Source organism: Ursus arctos, unplaced genomic scaffold (assembly GCF_023065955.2).
Source record: "Ursus arctos isolate Adak ecotype North America unplaced genomic scaffold, UrsArc2.0 scaffold_1, whole genome shotgun sequence".
Lineage (NCBI taxonomy): Eukaryota > Metazoa > Chordata > Mammalia > Carnivora > Ursidae > Ursus > Ursus arctos.
Window position 1 is genome coordinate 52,985,685 of NW_026622763.1, and position 18,538 is coordinate 53,004,222.

At 46.5% G+C, this 18,538-nt stretch overlaps 2 long non-coding RNA genes across 2 annotated transcripts; one reads left to right on the forward strand and one right to left on the reverse strand.

Annotated features, from left to right (window-relative positions):
* Positions 1-4,133: 4,133 nt before the first annotated feature.
* On the reverse strand, positions 4,134-5,943 carry LOC130544826 (uncharacterized). Its single transcript, XR_008961473.1, has 2 exons — positions 5,744-5,943; positions 4,134-4,740 (listed from the first exon to the last, which is right to left on the reverse strand). It is a non-coding gene; the product is annotated as an uncharacterized LOC130544826 (long non-coding RNA).
* A 1,621-nt stretch (positions 5,944-7,564) lies between these two features.
* Positions 7,565-14,694, forward strand: LOC130544828 (uncharacterized). The gene is made up of 2 exons (XR_008961474.1): positions 7,565-7,782; positions 9,237-14,694. It is a non-coding gene; the product is annotated as an uncharacterized LOC130544828 (long non-coding RNA).
* The last annotated feature ends 3,844 nt before the right edge of the window (positions 14,695-18,538 follow it).

Below are 18,538 nucleotides of genomic sequence, written 5' to 3' on the forward strand. Positions count from 1 at the left end.
ACCATCCTTTTGGTGATGACTTTAAAATTCTCATCCTGGTCCCTTATCAGCACCTGAAGGAAGTGAAATCTGCGTCTTTATCTAACCTCTAAGGAAAGAGACCTTGTTTATTACCCACTCATTTCTGCAACATAACAGAACTCAGACTTGAAGAAGAATTTTCTTCTGTTTCAATATCTGGGTATGATAAAATGTCCATGGACCATTGTAGTCTTTTCTCTAGTTTTTTATCTTTAATCTGGATTATTTCTGTACATGCACAAAGTCACTTTCTATGTCTTTTAATTCTATGACATAGAAATCAGAAACAATCTTTACAATCTCCGGAAGTGCTCAGTGAATACACTCCATGATGATTTGACGGACTCCCCCAAGATCTGCATCACACCGGCAGTTGTACTCCTACTATCTATCAAAGATAAGGTGATAAACCTCTAGCTAAAGCTTATTACACAAGACTGTAGCTCTTCTGAATTCTTCTTAAGAATTACCATATGCAAAATAGGAATGTTTTCTTAGTGCAGCTTATTTTTCCTCCTTTGAAACCTGAGCTTTGTTTTCATTAAAAATTGTCATGTAATCCATGATATGTCTGATTGCAAATAGTTTAGAAATACACGCGCAGGCCTGCACTCCGGGTACAAGGGGCTCATCTTATTTAAATGAAAACATGGCTCCTGTGCGAGAGCAATACCGAATTTTCACCCCAAATTGCATAAGCCTAGCATGTAAATGATGTGTAAATGAAGTGCTCCCTGAACAGGCATTAAATGAGCGTTAAGAGGAAAGACCGTAACAGTCCATCATTTCGATGGTCCCAGCCCGAAGGTGCTTGAGTCGCTTTGACACAACAGAGTGTGACAGCTTCATAGGCATTGTTTCAGGCTGCTGAATCCAAACTCAGTGGAAAGGAGGGAATAAAAATAGGCCCGAAGAGTCACTGACTGCTGGACCCCGGCCCTCCTCCGCCCCAGCCAACACAGTCCATCAGTTTTCCCGATTGGGCTCCCCAACTTGATCCACTGGAGGGCGGATTTTATGTAGTTTTGCTTTCAGTAAATAATGAGCAGTTGATATGGAAATAAGCCAAACAGTTCACTTTTTGTTTGAATCCAAACCCCGCAGTGTTTGTGAGGTGCTCCCCAAAAGATTAAGAAGTGTTGCCTGGAAGAGCTCAGAGGGAACAGTCTCTCCAGAGTGGCTGCTCCACACTTTGCCTCAGAGGCCGAAGGTGTGCAGGCTGAAAGCCTCATGATCGTCTTTGGCTGTGAGTGTTCAGAATGAAAATGTGTTGCCTTTTGATGGCCAAGGATTAATATCTATACTCTACCCATTTCCCCTTTAAAAGATAGGGAAATCCCCGTACAACAGTCCAACTCCGGTAATAACCCATCATTCATACAGGAAAATAGATCCAACGCTCTCTTGGGATCACCACACATCCCATGTGAGCACGGCAGGTACTCAAAATTGTGTTCCTCGAGTCAACCTTGGGTTATTTCTTAATTATCAAGGATGAATATTTAGTCTTCATCCACAAACTTTTATCCAATCCCCTGGCCTGCATTTGTACCCTGTCTAGCTGGAGGTGGGAGTGAAATCTATGTCACAGAACACAGTATCGTCACTCAGTTCGTAAGAAAATTACCTGTCATTTGTCCTCATTAATATCATTCTCCACTCCCATCAACAGCCCACTGAATATTCTATTTCTCAGCTACATTGTTGAAGGAGTATGTTTTCGGTCTAAGAAGGAAATGAAATATCTAAGTGTTGGCATCAAAGAATATAGTTCCAGAAAATAAATAAATATACATATGTATACACATATACAACATTCACATATATATTTTTTTCTACACTCAGCATAGTGACCTGACCCCATATATTATTTTCCAAATAATCTTTTCTTTTCAAGAGTAAATCTGAATTTTTGTCATTTTTATGACATTTCTTTTTAATATGTGACTACAATAATGTAATTTAACCTTTTCTTAATATTTAGCGTTGACTTTAGAAATGCAAGTTAACGTTCTCTCTTGTAACACAGTGGTGCTCTCGGGGCCTATTAATGTACATAGAACGCCCTTTTTTTGTTACACGAAAGACTTTGATTTGGGGGGAGGAGTGTCTGTTTGGGGTTACCTCTTCACCTGCAGGATTTCTGTCTCCTCAACCCAGAGAATGAGAGATGATCACTTCTCCCTGCTGTCAGGTGTCTGCCTCTAACACTCTTCTTCCCTCCTCACCCCAAACCCTTCCACTTTCTGCTTCTGAAATGCTTGTTAGAATGGCTCAAACACTCATTTTGTCATTCTACAAGCATTTAATGAGGCTCTACTATGTGCCAGGCACTCCTAGAGACAGCATAGAACCTGATTCTTGTAGGCCCCATAGCTGGTGGGTGCACAAAGACATCAGTCAAGGGATCACAGAAATAAATGCAACATCACCTCTTAGGAATGAGGGGGCTATGGTGCAAGAGACCCTAGAAGTATCAGGGAGGCCAGAGAAGCCTTCCCTGTGTAAGCGATGGTTGAGCTGATCTAATGCCCTTCCATGAGGAAGGGCAGGAAGAGCATTCCCAGCAGAGGGAAACACATGCAAAAGCCCTGTGGTCAAAGAGAATGAAGGGACTCCATGACATGGGATCCTCATGGCCGAGACCCAGGCCTTTTGGTATCCACTCCTAGAGCAAAGGAGGTATAAGTGGATGGGGGACAGGTGACAACAAATTTTGCATTTTGAAAGCACTACCTTGGCTGCCGAGTGGAGGACGGTTGGATGTGGGCAAGTGTGTGCGGTACAATAGCAGAACGTGGCACCATCCAGTGATTGTGGCTTGGACTGAGGCAGGAGTTCTCAGTGTGGGCTCTGCAGACATCTGTGAACTTGGGTGGGGAAACAAGCGCTTCTTTATTTCCACCAACTTCGGAATGAAATTTAGTATTTCCTTCCATGATGGATATAGGCAACACACCATAGCAGTATCAGCAGCACCTGGGACCGCAACCGAGAGGACTCTCAGGTCTTTGCAGATCACATCACAGTTGCTGCAGACATATCAAGATATCACTTATGCTCATCACTACTGGAAAATTACTGTAGTTGTCAGGCCTGCCACGAGATCGTGTTACGTCAGGTATTAATAAAGGAGCACATATATTATTATAACTCAATTTTTAAAATATTCTGATAACTGTATTTTTATATAATCAGTTTCCTTTGTAATCATATATATTTTATTTAATGAATTTAAGTCTTATTCTAAAAAGGGACCCATAGCTTTACCAGACTGCTAAAGGTTTCCATTGCACAAAATAAGTGAAAGACTCATGTGGGTGAAGTGGGGTAGACAGTTTGAAAGCTATTTGGGAGGTCAGCGTGGCACGACCTGGAAGGGATGAGCTGGGATGATGGAAGACGCCCGATAGTTCCTAGGGGTCTGGTTCATGCAAGAGGGTGGACGGGGAAGCTCTAGTGTCTCACTCAAGACAGAAAATACTAGACGATCACAGGAACAACTATGGAAAAGGGCAAGGGATTTTGTTAATGGACTTGGGGGCATCACATTTAGCCACTTTTTTCTTACTTTTTGGGTCTCCGCAAAGTTGTAGCTGAGAAATATTGGTAAATTAGGTGTCACCATAAACACACATACACAAAAATATAAACAGAAATGCTTATCAAGAAAATTACAAGTTTCAGGGGCGCCTGGGTGGCACAGCGGTTAAGCGTCTGCCTTCGGCTCAGGGCGTGATCCCGGCGTTATGGGATCGAGCCCCACATCAGGCTCCTCTGCTATGAGCCTGTTTCTTCCTCTCCCACTCCCCCTGCTTGTGTTCCCTCTCTCTCTGGCTGTCTCTATCTCTGTCAAATAAATAAATAAAATCTTTAAAAAAAAAATTACAAGTTTCAGGGCTCCTGGGTGGTTCAGTCGGTTGGGTGGCTGCCTTCAGCTCAGGTCATGATCCTGGGGTCCTGGGATCAAGCCCTGCATTGGGCTCCCTGCTTAGTGGGGAGTCTGCTTCTCCTTCTCCCTCTGCCCCTCTCCCCTCTTGTGCTCTATTTCTCTCTCTCAAATAAATCAATAAAATCTTTTTAAAAATCACAAGTTTCTATTCACAAAACAGTTTCCAGCTACAAAGTATTTTTAATATTAACAGATGAAACAGTTATCCAAAAAAAATCTGCCATTTCCTCTATATTCTAAGACTGTTTTTCAGAGGATCGAATTTCTTTTCCTGAAGGACAGTTTTTATTAAAACCTGTGGTTAAGCAATGGATGTCTTCCTTCTCTGGGTCCAGATCTCCATTCTATTAAGATCAAAAATTCTATTGCAGCTCCTTCAAAAAATCAGAAACAGCATCAACCCAAATACCGTCATTATTTCTATTTCTACACATGAACAACATATTGACTTTGCCAAAACAATTAAACAAACTTAAATCATGAGTCACTAGCCAGACAGTTCCCTGATGACTTCATCCAAGCCTCCTGCCAGCTATCCCATCAGGCATCTGTTGAATTCTGGGCAAGGGGAGGGTTGCAAACAGAGGAGTTTAGATTCGGCGTATGTCTCCATTCCTGTTTACCTTCAAAGTTGTATAAACCTTCTAAACATGAATGCATTCAGAATGAAGCTTTAAATGTGAAAGTCAGATGATCCAAGCATGGTTTGCCCTTGGCTCTGCAGAACTTGATAGAAATTTTCTCATTTTCTACCGTTTCCCTTTCGCCTGTGGAAAGAACACGTCAGACGAGAATCAATTCAAAAGGCAGTAGACAGTGGTGGAGAACAGTGGTTTTCCTTGCACCTGTCATTCTCAGGTGCACATGCACATTGTGCCAGCATTAGGACTCTTGTCATGATATTTTTCTTTTCATTTTCTTTTTTTAGCCATGCACCAGGCTCCAGCCCTTTCCTGCAGAAAAATCTCAAAGAAATCAAAACCTTCCTTGTCAAGCAAACTATGATTTACCATACGCTGAATGAAATCCATTTCAGTTGTCCTGCCTTCAAATTTCCAGAACTTAATACAAAAGGTAAATATTTTATTTGCCTAATGAACCTGTTCAATATTCTATTATTACAGCTGATCACGGGCTCAAGACAAAACAAAAATTTTTTCAAGAGTATTACCTGCTATCCTAGGCTGCTTCTTGGGAGAGTCAGTTCTCCGCAGGAGAAAGCATTTCAACAAAAAACTTTTGCATCAAACTGGTTAGTTTTCAAAGAAAATTCCAAATTAAAGTCTGCTTGGAAGACTGGGCTTCCTGGCAGTGGGATGAGCTTAGCCAGGTGGCTAGCCACCTTTCTCAAACATTCTTTTCTAATTTCCTATTATACAAGTGATACAGAGTAAAATGTTGAAGTAAGAAGTCAGAAAAAAATAATGTGGTCTGCTTGTAAATATCTGCCTCACGCAGAGAATGTGATCTACATTCTAGGGTAGAGAAGGCATATTTGCTTAGCTTGTTTATCTAAGAAAGCCAAACAAAATGTGCATGTGTTAGAACTCTTTGAATGGTTGACTGCAAAGCCTCAAAACACAAACCAGCAAAAAAGAGAAAGTGTTTCTCGTTGTCTGATACCAGAGCCCAAGAAGAGGGGTGTCTCACAAATAACTGGACCAGGCCCCCCAACGCTGTCGAAGATCTCTTTCTCCTCCCTCTCTCCCCCCCCTTCTCTCTGCTTCTCTCTGCTGGCTGACTTCATTCTCACAAGTCACCCTTACCTACCTGGCTGGAACCAGAGCTACCTACAGTTTGTACATTTGCAAATTCCCAGCATCAAGGCAAGAGAGTAAAGAACATCTTCTTCCCTCCGACGGCTTCTGTTTTCATAAATACCATGGAAACACAAGATCAGTCTAGTTCAGGACACGTGCCCCCTTCTTAGACCAACCACCGTTTCCAGGGAATAGTGTCCTGTGATTGGCCCAGCTCCTGCCAGCTTGCTGTCCCGTGACAAGCACAATGCCAGGGAGGTGAGGCCAAATTTAAGAAGTGCAACCTCCTTTAAAATCATATATTAGGGGCACCTGGGTGGCTCGGCCGTTAAGCATCTGCCTTTGGCTCAGTCATGATCCCCAGGTCCTGGGATCGAGCCCCACATCAAGCTCCCTGCTCAATGGGAAGCCTGCTTCTCCCTCTCCCACTCCCCCTGCTTGTGTTCCCTCTCTTGCTGTCTCTCTCTCTGTTAAATAAATAAATAAAATCTTTAAAAAAAATAAAATAAAATAAAATCATATGTTAGACCAGGAACTTCCCGAAATACAGCCTCAGAAGGAAAGGAAAGTGCTACGTAAACAAAATAATAAATGCTTGCTCCATTGCTGCAGCGATCGTGACTCTCCAGTCTTTACCAGGGGAGGTTTTGCCCCGGTGTGACACTTCAGATGCCAGAGATCAACAGAAGTTATTTTATATCAAAGGCCTTATTTCTGCAAAATAAAATTATAATCGTGTGAATCATTAATAATGATGCCACATGGAAAAGAATAATTCTAGGGGGTAGGGAAATGGGGAGATGTTGGTCAGAGAGTACAAAGTTTCGATTATGCATTTCCAACTATGAATAAGTCCTGGAAAACTCCTGTACAGCATAGTGACTAGTTAATAATACTGTACCATGTACTTGAAATTTACTAAGAGAGTAGATCTTAAATGTTCTCACCACACACACACAAAAGGCAATTACGTGAGGGGATGGATATGTTAATTAGCTTGATTGTGATGGTCGTTTTACAATATATGCGTATATCAAAACATCGTGTTGTACACCTTGAATATATTCAGTTTTTATTTATCAATCATACCTCAAGAAATCTAGAAAAAATAAATTAATATAGTTCATTGTTAGGTTTTTACACACACACACACACACAAAGGAATAATTTTATAGTGACATTAAGTGAAGTTTTTTTTTAAATTTCTAGCATTCTCTGAAATTCAAGTAGGTCTTTCAAAAGGTAAAACAAAACATTTAAGGGTTCTTTTTCTCATCATTTATAATAGGCTACATTAATAATTTTAGAGAGCCATTAATAATCTTGCCACATAAAAATAAATGTTCCAAAATTGTTCTAATTCAGCAGTGTCAGCAGTGCCCAGGACACTAAATGAAAGTACCATAAACACATGTTATTAGTGGAAATGGCTATTTCCTTCATCACACAGACATAACAGGGCAATAGTAGCAGCCAGTATGAAGATGATTTTTCCGCTCAGTGTTGGGCACCGCAACCAGCCGACACACAGGACTCTGACCCGTTACCACAGGCCAGTGACTTCACCGCTCTGGCCCATCCTCTCCCTGGCCACAAAATGGATAGGACTGGAGGAGATACACTTGAAGATGCTTTCCAGGTCTAAATATTATAATTCTAACAAAATAAGTTAACATAAGTGGGATGTAAAAGAGCCATTTGTTTAATCACTTGGAAGAAAGCCCGTTGTCAGCCTCTCCTTTATGGAATGTTTCCCCGCCCCTTGCCACCCTCTGGGTTGGGTGCCACCCTCTGGGCTGTGCGTCACCCTCTGGGCCGTGCGCCACCCTCTGGGCTGGGCGTCAGGGGCGCTGGAAGAGTACATTGCAGTCCTTGCCCTCAAGGAGGACATGGGCTTGGGGTGCAGAGGGGAGCCCGGCGTGCAAACAGATCATTAGAACGCAATGTCCCAGGGCTCCGGGAGAGGAGCCGGGAGGAGCGGGGAGGAAGTGACTAACCACCCGGGAGACGCCTGACAGAGGAGGTGCTGTTCAGGATGAGCTTGGAAAGGTGAGTTCAATAGATCATCTGTGCAGATGGCCACGTCTGAGGGAAGAAAAGCTGGGCAGGGGAGAAAGCAAGTGCCAAAGGAGCCCAGAGTGTTCCGAGAAAGGAAGTCTAGAGAGTGGACGGTATGGGGACTTCCCTTGGTGGGAAGAGCCACTGAAGGGCTTCACACAAGAGTTAGGCAGGCTCAGATCCGCCCTGCAGAAATTCCCTGGGAGCAGTGTGGAGGGTAGGGTAAGGGAAAAGAGCCTGAGGGTGGGGACCCTGAGCCATCGGGAAGCTCCCCGCAGGAATAGCCGAGCCAGCGGAGAAGGTCTGGGTTAAGGTGGGGCCAAGGGAGAGACAGGGCAGGTGCTCCTGAACCATGAACTACATTATTTTTATCGTGTTGGGGACCTTCTTAATTTTAGTACCTAGGGGCCCCTGAATTGAACTGACAAAGGACAGATGAACAGGAAAAAAGTCACATGACTTTTGTTAATATTTACATGCACAGGAGAAAAGAACTGAAACTCAAAAGAGCAGTTAGACCCAGAGGCTCGTGTGCCATTTTATGAAGGCAAAGGGCTTTGAGCTTCACAGGGGAATAAATCATGGGGAAGTAACCGGGAAATATATAGGGGGACTAATGGAAGACAAGATTTTCCTAAGGTCTGTTTACGCAGGCTTAATCCGGTGTCAGCTCCCTCTCCTACTCTTCCCTTCCTGGTGGGACGAGAGGGCGCCTCCAAAAAGGGAAATTCATGCCCCACTTTTAGGCAGATAAAGGGAGGGCAGAGAACTCCCCCTGCATCTGTGGATTCTCACGGCCTTCGGCTCAAAAGGCTCCTTACGCCAAATCGGCACACATTCGGGCAACATATGGGGTGGCTTGGAGTTTAACCTCACCGAGCCTCACCTTCCTCACCTCCAAAATGAGGATAAAATTTCACAGATTTGCAGCTAAAATAAAATGAACAATCCACTTAAGCCACTCAAGACAATGTTAAGTGCTCAGCACACGCAGCTCCCCGTCACTTTTGTCACCGCACACCGCTCTCCAGCTCTCCCCGAGGGCACAGGGCCGGGCTGGCTGGTGCACCCAGCCTTGCCGTGAGGCTGGTGCAGGCTGGAGCTCAGTGGGCAAGGGAACCTGGAGGAGTCAAAAGTAGAAAAAGCCAGAAAGTGAGGGCGTAAGTACCCTTTGGGTACCAAGGGTCAAAGCTACACAAGCTAGAATCTGTCACCTGCGTTAAGGCCCTAGTGGGGAGGCAGCATTGAGAATCAAAGGCAAGGAGGGCGCGAAGACGCGGAGACTGAGTAGGAAGCCAAAGGCAAGGTTTCAAGCAAGGAGAGAAGGTCCAGAACTGCTGCCGTGGACAGGGCTGAAGAGCCCAGGGTGTGGGTGGCCCCAATGAGTCACCTTGGTTTAAAAAACAGGATGGGTGGGAGCAGTGACCTTGACTACCTCCCACTAGTGACCTTGAGAACACCTCCCAACAAAAGACTGAAGAACCTTCTTGTGAAGAATTCTCTCCACTCTCCAGAAAAACAACATTAAGCCTTCTCCCCGAACCTTCCAGGTAAAGGGACAACATTCAGTCCTCATTGTTCTTCCCATCCAACACTGAAGCTACAAGGGAAGAGATTATTGAACAAAATAAGAAGTTTTAACTGATTCCTTATTCTAAATGTTTTTCCTGTTTTAATCTCTTGCCCCACAACTCCATGAGGTAAACACTGTCATCATCCCCATTTGACAGATGAGCAAGAAGAGGCTTAGCGTTGGTGAGTAACCTGGGTGAGGTCATCTAGCCAGAAAGATCCTGGCTGTGTGAGGCAGGAGCGCCCCCTGAACCACCCGCTCTGCTGCCTCGGCTGGAGCAAGATGCCAGGTGGGGCAGAGGTGGGGGGCGTGAGGGAGACGTCGCTTCCTCTGAGACTGGAGGGACCGTGAGCAAGGTTAAAGAACTTGGCGGGGGGAGCAGGGCAGTGGCGCTCGGGAAATTCATAGTCTATTTTCTCTGAAAAGCCAAGCTTGGTTTGTGTGAAAAAGTAAGAAGTGGGGCGATAGTGGGGAAACCTGAAGCCTCCCAGGAGGAGCCCAGGACCCTGAAAGCCTGGGAGAAGGGGTGGCAGTGGGCGCTGCCCTAATAAAGACTGAGCCTTCCCAGAACAGGGGCTGCTTCTAAAGTCAGGAAGCCCCGGAGGCCTTTCTTTAACAAGACCCAGCCCCAGAGCTCTGGTCTCCGCCAGTGCTGATTTGGGGCTCCAGTACAATATTCACGGGGCCCCGTTGTAATGCCTGCCCGTGGAGAAGGCATGTACTAGAACCTGGCTATTTATCACGTGGCCCCAATTCCGCAGCAGCAGCACCTAGGAGTGGACTCTGGCCCCCCCTCGATGCACTGAGTCCGAATCTGCACGTCAAGTGGACCCCAGGGGACTCGCGTGCACCCTTGAGGGTGACAGCACTGCTCCCGGAGGCAGAATAGCCAGCCCCAGCGCTGCAGTTTGAGCCCAAAGCCAAGGGTCTACTACTATCTCATTACCATAGTTCTCACCGAGACGCAGATCTCTGGAGAAAGAGAAGTGTTGGAGCCTGGGTCAGCAATGCCGGGCATGGTCTAGGTATCAAAGTCCAGAGAAAGGTGGAATGGGACAGCTCCCCAGGGCTCCCTGAAAGGAGCAGAAAGCAGAGCTGAGTGCGTTGCGTTTGTGCAGGAGAGTGGTCCTGTCACATATCCTGCGGCCTAGGGGGCAGTGTTCCCCAGCCACCACCCCACCACCACCACCACCACCATCCAGTCCTTACTGAGCGGCCACTGTGAGCCAGGTATTCTCCTAGCTGCTGGGAAAACCACAACAAACAGAACAGGCAAAAATCACCATGTCCAAGAAGCTTTCATTCTAATGAGGAAAGAAAATAAATCAATGAAGTGAAAATATACTAGATGCTGGATGTTTTAAGTACTATGGAGGAAGATTAAGTAGAAAGAGGTAGAGACACTCTCAGTGGTAGTCTGCACTTTCAGATAGTGGGGCCCGTGTAGACCTCTCTGAGAATGTAACATTAAGTCAAGACCAAAAGAAGGTGAGCATGCAAGCTAGACAGTTATCTGGGGGAAGAGCATAGCAGACAGAATAAACAGCCAGTGCAAGGGCCCTGGGGCAGGAGTGGGCTTGGCTTGCTTGAGAAACAAGGAGCCATCTATGGCTGGAGAGGAATAAACAAGAGGAGTAGGACAGTTGGTCAGAGACTCAGCACAGAAGCGGATCCTGTAAAGCCTTACAGAACACGGAATTTTTACTTTTACCATGAGTGAGCCGGGGCCTCGCAAGCAGGGGTGTGGTGTGGTCTGCCTCACGTTACAGCAGGACGGCTCCAGCTGCTCTGTCAAGGATAGGCAGGAGCAGGGAGAGCAGTTCGGAGGCTGCCGAGGGAGTCCAGCCGAGAGATGGTAGGGACCTGGAGCTGGGTGGCAGTGGCAGCAGTGGTGAGGAGAGGCTGGATTCTGGATAGCGAGTGAAGGTAGAGCCAAGAGGATTTCCTGTGGGAGGACTGCAGGGGTTTTGGCCTGAGTAACTGGAAAGATGGAGCTGCCACCATCGACAACGGGGAAGACCGCAGGCAGAGCAGGCCAAACAAAAGAATCTGGAGCCGCAGCGCATGGTGCAAAGCGCTCAAGGAAAAACATGTGTCATGGTTTCATTTCATGTGTTCTGGGAGCGAGCGGTTTTTAGTTTTAGTTGGAAAAAGTAGTCAGGTGTTCCCTTCACCCCCACTTTAAAGGATAAGCGAAAATATCAAATTACCGAGTCCTTGCCAAATGTCCACAGTGAGCTGGTGCCAAATGCATCTGGGCTGGCCCATAGCCCTGAGCACAAACAGTGACGTTCCATCGCAATGGAAACCGGACTGGGCTTACCCACGGGCTCCGGTTAGTACTGTCGGTCACGCTTCCGGGCACTGGCCTGGCCTCCATCTTGATTCTCTCAGAAGGAACCTTTAGTTCATGCCACCTGGTGCTTGGCTTCTTCAGTCACCGCTGAGAAGTGCCTCAGAAGAAGGAGCAGCGATGGGGCCAGGAGAAGACCTGTCTAGGGCACAATGTGGCCAGGCTTGACTGGCAGTTGGTGACCTCTCTTTTCCTTCTGGCTGTTGAGATCGAATTGACCTATCACCTCGTGTAAGTTTAAGGTGTACGAGGTTATAATTTGATAGACGTATCCATTGTGAAACATTTACCATAATAACACAAACTTCACCTCACATGGTTACCATTTTGTTGTTGTTGTCATTATGGTAAGAACAGTAAAGCTCTACTCTCATTGCAACTTCCAAGTCTGCAATACGGTGTTGTCACCGTGCTACACATTACACATCCCTGGGGCTTAGTCATCTCATATCTGAAAGTTTGTACCCTTTGACCAACATCTCCCCATTTCCCCGACCCCCTGGGCCCTGGCAACATCATTCTACCCTTTCTATAGTTCGTCGTTTTTAGATTCCATGTGTAAATGAGGTCATATGACATTTGTCTTTCTCTGTCCGATTTATATCACTTGGCCTCAAGTTCCACCCATGTCATCACAAATGGCAGGATTTCCTTCTTTTCTATGGCTGAATAATATTCCATGGTGTACATATGCCTCACTTTCTTATCAGTTGACCATCGGTGGACCCTTGGGCTGTCTCATGTCTTCGCTCTTGTGAATAACGCTCAGTGAACAGGGGCTGCAGATATCTCTTCAGGATAGTGATTTCATCTCCTTTTATATACCCGGAAGTGGAACTGCTGGATCACAGGGTAGTCCTATTTTTAATTTTTTGAGGAAACTCCATACTGTTTTCCATAGGGGCTGTACCAGTTTGCATTCCCACCAACAGTGCATAAGGGTTCCTTGTCCTGTCCTCCACATCCTTGCCAGCACTTGTCAGCTCCTTTCTTTCTTTTCTTTTTTCTTTCTTTTTTTTTTTTTGATAATGGCCATTCTAGCAGGTGTGAGGTGACATCTCATTGTGATTTCGATTTGCATCGCCCCGATAATGAGTGATGTTGAGCGCCTCTTCATGGGTCTGTTGGCCACCTGGATGTCTTCTTTGGAGAAATGCCTATTCAAGTCCTCTGCTCATTTTTAATTAAATGAGTTCTGTTTTGTTTTAATTTTGATTACGGGGGGGTTGCTACAGTATTGTATGAGTTCCTTATATATTTTGGATATTAATCCCTTGTCAGATACAAGGTTTGCAAATATTTTATCCCATTCCCCATAGGTTGCCTTTTCATCCTTTTGATTATTTCTTTTGCTGTGCAGAAGCTTTTCAGTTTGGTGTAGTCCCACTTGTTGATTTTTGCTTATGTACTTGTGCTTTCCGTGTCATCTCCAAAAAAACCATTGCCAAGACTGATGTCCATGATCTTTTCCCTTACGTTCCTTCTAGGAGTTTCACAGTTTCCATTCTTATGGGTAAGTCCTTAATTCACTCTGAGTTAATTTTTGTGCATGGCGCCAGGAGGGGTCCAAATTTCATTCTTTTGCATGTAGATATCCAGTTTTTCCAACATTAGGAAAATTGAAGAGACTATCCCTTCCCCATCGCGTATTCTTGGCAGCTGGGGATCTCTTTATTAAACCTTTATGAAAATCAGCAAGGAATATGCCAAGACCACCCGACGTGTTGAATCTGGTTGTCCTCTTAAAAAAAAAAAATCAGTGACTTTATACACAGCCTTCTGAAGAACATGTGGCTATCATGCCGTTTCAGCACTGGGATCCTTAAAAATCGTCAATTTGATGATTTTAGAGAAGATAAAACGAGTGGACAGACGAGCTGGAGCTGCACAGCCCCAGGGGCTGAGCTGACACAGACTCCCATGCTCCTGAGTCCCATCGCAGCCGAGCGAGCAGTGCCTCGTGGTGCAGGCCGCTGCAGGCCCGGAGACGGCAGGGGTCCACTAGACCTTGTAAGAAAAACAATTTGAAGCTGTTTCTTATACCAAGAATTGAAATTATATTTGATAGGGATTGTGTAGCTTTCTCTGGAAACATCCTACATTCCTAATTATTATTTTGCCCCGTGAGATTATGGCATAGCTTCTGCCCCCGGAGCACGATCTGGAGTGGCCATACTCGCAGCATCTTCTCCACTGGGCTGCTCAGATTCTGTGGGTTTGTGGGTTTTGTCAGTGCCACGATGCGAGAAGGGTTGAGAACTTTCCCATTATGCTTTATATCTTATTTTTTTTAACAACCTGAAAATATATCAATGTTGGTGACCCCTGCTTTCCAGCCCAGCAACCCTTTGACGATCTTTCATGTTTCTTGGAAAGTTTGACCGACGGTCATCTTAGAGCCAGCCTGCACGCCAACGGCAGAGGAAAGAGGCTCAGTGAGGCGCGCTGTGAGAAGAAAGAGAGCGTCCCCTCATGGGCGTCAGCCTCACAGTGCTGTGAGCCTGAGAGGAATACTCAGGCTCTCTGTAGAAAGTAGCAACTTGACACCCTTTTGACCGTGATGCATTCCCTCACGGTGAATGTTTAAAGTTGCTCTGAAACTCTGAAATACCTGTATTCTTTCTCGAAGTCTTTCTTTCCTTGCCTCACGTCCACTTTTTAAAAGCTTCTATATACTATTTTTTTTAAATCTTAGGAATAAGGTGTGTGCAAGGCTGGCATGAAAGATGTACTCAATAAATATGTGAGGAAAGAATTATTATAGCTTAAGTCTATAAAGTTGTTTGGGACGCCTGGGTGGCTCAGTCAGGTAAGTGTCTGCCTTCGGCTCAGGTCCTGATCCCAGGATCCTGGGATCGAGTTCTGCGTCAGGCTCCCTACTTGGCAGAGAGCCTGCTTCTCCCTCTGCCTCTGCCTCTCCCCTGCTTGTGCTCTCTCTCTCTGTCAAATAAATAAATAAAATCTAAAAAAAAAAAAAGAAGCGATCACATTCATTATCAGCTTGAACTGAATGTTACAGAGGAATTTCCTTAGTAGAAAAAAAATAGTAAATGGGTTCATTCAGCAAAATGAAACAAGTATTTGCTAAATAGTTACCTTTAAAAAAGAATGGATTCACTGGCACTAAGTTCACCAGGTACCATCAATGTATTACCATTAACATAATATGATGAGATATATAGAATATTTGCTGAATAATCCACCAAACCACCCAAATGGTAGCCTGTCTCGATCACTGCTTTTTTTACCCAAGGATAACACAGACTACATTGAAATTACCATAGCATTTGGAAAATCGGCAAAACCTTCCAGCTAGACACGCGCAACCGGAAATTAGATGAACTTCCGCACCTCGTACTACTATGCACTCTCATGGGATTTCGATTGTACACAGAGCATTTGATTTCTTTGAAGAGTTACTTACTTGAAGATTTCATCTCGGCTCTTATATTTAAGTTTCTCCTCTACTTCTTTATTTTGGGGGGGAGCAGAAATGAGAGGGCCGCAGAGTGCCAGGTCACGTGGTTATGCAATCATCTTAACCCAAAATAACTTAAACAATGGAATCTTCATAAAAATAGGCCTTCGTCGCTCTTCATACTCTGAACAAGCATTCACACACACAACCGGAAAAGACAAATACTTTAGTGCCTTACAAATTAACTGTGTGGGTTTCCGGGAGTATCCACCAAAAACAATACCATAGGAATTATTCTAGCCTGGATTCCTGTCCTTTTAACACACAAACACACAATGAATTTATGCCACCTGCCAAACGGCCAGTCTGATGCCTGTCAGTGAGCCTCTGGGAATACTCTACTGTCTTTATAAGCGCACATTCCTACCGCTTACCCATCCCCCCATCTGTTCTGTATTGTCAGAGATTATGCTAAACTGTCCCTTAAGACGTCACACTTCCAGCACTGCCCAGAACCAAAGCTGCATGCCTTGTGAAGCCTCACTACTCTTTGCGGTGCCCAGAACACCTCTCAAGTCTCAGGCCCCTTGCGGTTGGGCATGGCTACGTGACTGTCCTGGCTATGAGCAGAAGGGAGTGTCACTTCTGGGATCTTCCAGGGCACTGAGAAAGCACCGTATTCCAGATGGTGCAGCTACATGGCAGGGGGCCTCCGTTATCATGGGTTTTGAGTGTGTGGAGCAGAGCCCCCTGCCAATTTGCGGGGCGCATGTAACAAGCGCCAGAAATGACGGTGGCTGGGTTAAAGCACTGAGCTCTGGCATCACGTGCTTCTACGGCGTCCTGATGGGTCTAATGACTTGAGCTGGCATTGCTTCTGAGCCATCTGGGCCAGCTATTCCCCTGTAAACGTTCTGCCCATTCTCCAGCCAGCCCTACTTTCCAACCCTGGGGAAGGACACCTAAATTCAGCTGCCAGGACCCAGAACTCCTCCAGGAGGCGACTTCCACCTCCTGAAACACCCCTTCTTCTGGCGCCCCTGGGCACACCTCCCAAGGCCTTCCCAGGCACACTCCTGGGCGTTCTGGGAAGGTAACTACAGCCAAGATGAGCTTGCAGGATCCTCTCCTGGGAAGCTCGGTGCGGCCTCCAGCTAGCCCCCTCAGGCGACTCTCCTGGTTTAGTGGCCTCCTGGCTCCTCTCCAACCCACTCCATGAATTCAATTCACAGCTCGTTTTTTCTTTCTAAAAAGCAGACCCAGAATCGCCTCAGGACTTGGAGAGGCTACTTGGAGAAATACACTGGTATTTCTGCATTCTCTCTCTCCTCTACGGTAGAAGGAATCAGCCACTGGGGACTGAGAGCCTGAGGCCGAGAGCCGAAGTGTGGCCCCGCGGTCACAAGGGTGGCCGCGTGCATCGCCCCGCCACCCCGGCTCGGTTCCGGGGCAGACGCTGCAGCTGCGCTCGGGGCGCCCACTTCGCAGCCAGGGCTGCCCTGCCTGTCAAGCCTGCGCCCTCCTGTGACTTCTGGATTTGCTCTGACTCCGCACAAAGGGCCGGGGGCGGGGGGGGGGGGGGACAGTATTTGTTTCTATTCAATTTCAAGCAGATGACAAAGACGACTCAGTCCTGGAAAACAAGAGGAGTCGCACTGTCTGTCGGGCTCCCACCCGCGCGCTCCCGCCGTCGCGCCGCTGAACAGAGCCCCGCGGGCAGACCGGGCTCCCGGGCTCCCCGCGCATCGGCGTTGTCTCAGCGGACGCCCGCGGGCCGCCCTCCAGAGCTGCTTCGCCCGTCCTCCTTTCCGCCGCCGCTCGCACGACGACTGCGGTTCGGAGCTGGGAGCTCCTAGGGCTACCTCCGTGTTCCCGGGGGAGCCCAGGGCCAAGGGGGGACTGAGAAGGCCCAGGCTCGCAGGTCTCTCCAGCCCACCTGTTGAATCCATGTTTCTCAGCCGTCGGCGGAGTCCAGAGAGACCGAGAGCTCCTTCAGGTGACACCCCCTCATATTCTGTCCCCTGCTTCTCAGGACGCTGCACCGGCAGACTGATGCTCACGGCGAGGCCCTGGGTTTTCACACGTTCTCCCAGGCACGCTTGCTGTTGTCTACCTCCTTTCCGACGACCTTTTCTCCTTCTGCCACCAAATGCAGCCTTGCGCATACTCGGTGAGCTTGGATATGTGTTTGCTTACCTGTTTGTTAACTCAAAGACAGTTTAATGCCGCATCTTCTTGTAAGACTTCATTTAGATTCAGTCTCACAGTCACATTATTCAATGTGTTTACAGTTAAAATGTTCTATTACCGCATATAAGAACTCAGAAGTCCTGGGCTCCGCGCTCAGGTAACTTACGTGGGGACAGAACGCAGCACCCGTTCGGGTCATAGCAGAGAATTTAGTTTTGCCTTGTCAAACGCTTGGCTTTCGTCCTTGTTTCCCAAAGAAGAAGGCCATGGCGTGGGAGTGCCCAGATGAAATCACTTACAGGTTATCCACGAGACTAAGCCTTGGAAGGCCTGATTAGGATAACTTCTAACCATGCCATGTGGCAGACAGAAAAGGCATGTGTTCTAGAATCTCTGTCTACCTCACTAGGAGAAGCAGAACTCTCGAATGTAAGAGACAGAAACCAAAGCTAGCTGCAGCAAAAAGGCAAACTTATTGGAAGGCCCACATCCCCATCTGGGGAGAGCAGGAATGCCACTGGACATCAGAGACAGCTGGGACCAGGGACTCGCAACCCCCCAGCGTGCTCTCTTTCCTCTACATCTCCCTCTGAGGCAGCGTGATTTCTCCCACGCTGGCGTTGTCGCTGTCAGGAAACCCTGAACTCTTCCTCAACCCAGTTTAACCATCAGGGGGAGATTAGCTCCCTTTCCCCAGTTCCAGTTGCAAATGCCCAAGGAATGATTTGGTTGCTCTTACAAGGGGCTTACTCCCATCCCTGGATATTGGGGGCTTTTCTCAGAAGAGGGGACATCATAGAGGGCTCTTTGGTCACCCTGATTCACATTTACCATGATGTGGGGCAATGGGCAAGTTTCTTAAATTCTCAGAGCCTTTGTTTCTTTGTTATAAAATGAAAAGTTCGGGGAGGGGACAAAAATTATACCTTGGTCAAAGAGCTGTTGATTTTACATAGGTAAGCGATGTTAATGGCTGGTGCAGGTCTGGAATATATGAAGCATCAATAAATGTTCATTTTTCTTTCAAGGTGAGTCTTAAAGTCAAGGAAGAAGTGAGCACATTAAAATAGAGAGGAAAATTTTTTGGAGCACAGGGAACCAAATGAGAAATGCTATACAATTCAAGTAAGAGGCACTATAGGAGTTGTTAAAAGGAGGGTAATTGAGCCTTAAATCATTCCCACCCATAAATCACCCACAAGATCCATGCTCT